Consider the following 2,518-nt stretch of genomic DNA (forward strand, 5'->3'; position numbering starts at 1 on the left):
ACAACACACGTTCACGCGTTTGCTTTTATTATGTCTTGGACTCAATGTAAGGTCATCGTCGTCGCGCTTCTACAGCAGTGAACATGAAAAAGGCATCAAGAAGCTCATGCACGCAGCGGGGGGGGGAGGGGGGGGTAAAACACCCAGCCGCCAAGTCGCGCTCACGTCACACGTTTTTTAAAGCTGCCTGCCTTTCCATGCCCCCAACCGCCAACCGCCAGCCTCATCTGCGTCTCGCCTTCCAGGACGTTCCGGTGAGCTCTGACGCCCCACTGAACCTCACTGGCTCAGCTCACCTTACACGATGTGACGATGTGTTATGTTCATCACGATGAGTGTATAGTCCCCAACACCTTTCAGGTTGTTTGTTTACAGATCGCAAGTCACCAAGTGCAGTACGGCAGAGGCAGAAGCTCAGCTTCTTCCGCAGCACCGCACCCAGCTTGCCACTAGGCGCAATCACATAGACGCTGTTTGTTGCGGCAAGGGCCCCCTACACCGCCTGAAGACATTGACCCACGGGTCATATGCGGAGCATCAGGAGCAAGCGCAGTAATGAGGCCGCCGCCAACTTGTAACGTTAGCTCCTGCACTTACACCCCCTTATAGGCCGACGCATACATCAAAAGACCACGAGGTGATGATGTTGGCGACCATAAAAAGACGTTCTTCACACCACATCAGAATGAAGCTCAGGCCCCCCGGCATGTCCTGCATGTGTCTAGCATCGTTCTTGGCATCATATCGCCACCATCATCAACACTATCGTGATCATGATAAGTGTTGTCATTGTTATCATCATTATCAGCACCAGTATCATCATCATCATCAGTATCATCATCACCTATCTCCCAGGAGTCTTAACAGGTTAACTGGTATAATGTGTGAAACAGGGGGGTATATCTTCACCCGTAGCGAAATCCTGCCTTTCCCGGTATTTCGGGGCACCCTCATCCAGTCACCCTGGTCAACATCTCAGTGGATCGCTCAGGTTCCGCACCCACCACCAGCATCCAACGGAATCGGCCGGGTCGACAGTGGCGGAACTCCATTCCTGGTTAACTTTATCCCAGGTCACCACCGTCCATCAACTAGGGGCGCAATACCTTCCACCATCGGAAGGTTTTTCGAACCTGACAGGTCTCTATCCCGGGATCTCCCGGGGGCAATGGTCGTGCGTTACCGGTATGGTATGTATGTATATACTGTATGTATGTATGTTTGTGCCCTTGCAGAAAGCCCAGGACACGGTCGCGGACACCCTAGACCCTGAAACCCGGTTGTCAACCACCCATTGCATTGGCCGCCCCTCTACACTCATCCTGCACGGGTCGTACACTCATCCTGCACGGGTCGTACATTCATCCTGCACGGGCCGTACACCCATCCTGCACGGGCCGTACACTCATCCTGCACGGGCCGTACACTCTTTTCATGGGCCTACGGCTCATGATGAGTGTAGGCCCATCAAAAGCTTTGATGTCATCATCAACGACCAGAAGATTCAAGTCATCCGTGGGGTCGTACAACTGTGAGCCTTATCGATGGCGAAACAAGCCAATGCCCTTTTCACCAACTCTAACCAGTTTCACAGCCTGAAATGGCCGTTTTTTGGTTTGATATCATCATCATCATCCTGAGACGCCCGTGAAAGGAAAAGCCTCGCAAAGCCACATCACGAGGGCCGGTGAATGCGTCAACCAATCCAAGAGTCATTGTAAGGTCTGACGACACGGCCAACGCTGCCAGCGCCACCGACATCTCCAACACGCGAATGCGCCCACGAGTGTGTCTGTCTGTCTGTCTGTGTGCATTGGCACGATACCGTACGTGCGCGCACGCAAGAAGATACATGCACGCACGGATTAAAATTAACAACCCTCTGTGGTCAATTACCAGCAACTGGCAACGGCCAACTGACCACAAAGCCAACGGCCAAGAATCAGCAACCGAATTACTGTGTGCGGTCCTCATTCGACTGCACAGCAAATGCTGTGTTGTTGTTGGAGACGCGCTACACTCGAACCGTGGTGGATAAGATCTTTCGGTCATCCCACCGATATCGCACGAGACATACATACATATATGCAAATATGTACAGCGGCTTCTTTTTCCCTTTTCCCTCTTCCATGGCGATAACAGCTACTGCTAGTGCTAGTGCTACTAACAGAGTTCTTTTACTGTTTCGATATTTCCTCAATGCTCAAGTCCCCGGCTGATGCTCTTTTGCCAGGCGGCTCCAAGGACAGCCAACTGCCGCCGCCGCCGCCGCCGCCGTCAGGTTTGACCGCGGCGATGGCCACGGTGACGATGACGCCAGCAGTAGCGCGGCGCCGTACGGCCCCCTGGCCTGGTAATTTCATGTACTCTACAACACCGTGAGACAAGGCCCTGGAAATGAGGCTGGCTCCTTTTTGCGGTAGCCTTTGTGCGCTGATGCCTTTGTTTAGCGGTGTGCGCAGATCTGGATCTGGATCTGAATCCCGATCCGGATCTGGATTACCACCTAATCAGGCAA

This window comes from Volvox carteri (assembly GCF_000143455.1).
Source record: "Volvox carteri f. nagariensis unplaced genomic scaffold VOLCAscaffold_67, whole genome shotgun sequence".
Taxonomy (NCBI): Eukaryota; Viridiplantae; Chlorophyta; class Chlorophyceae; order Chlamydomonadales; family Volvocaceae; genus Volvox; species Volvox carteri.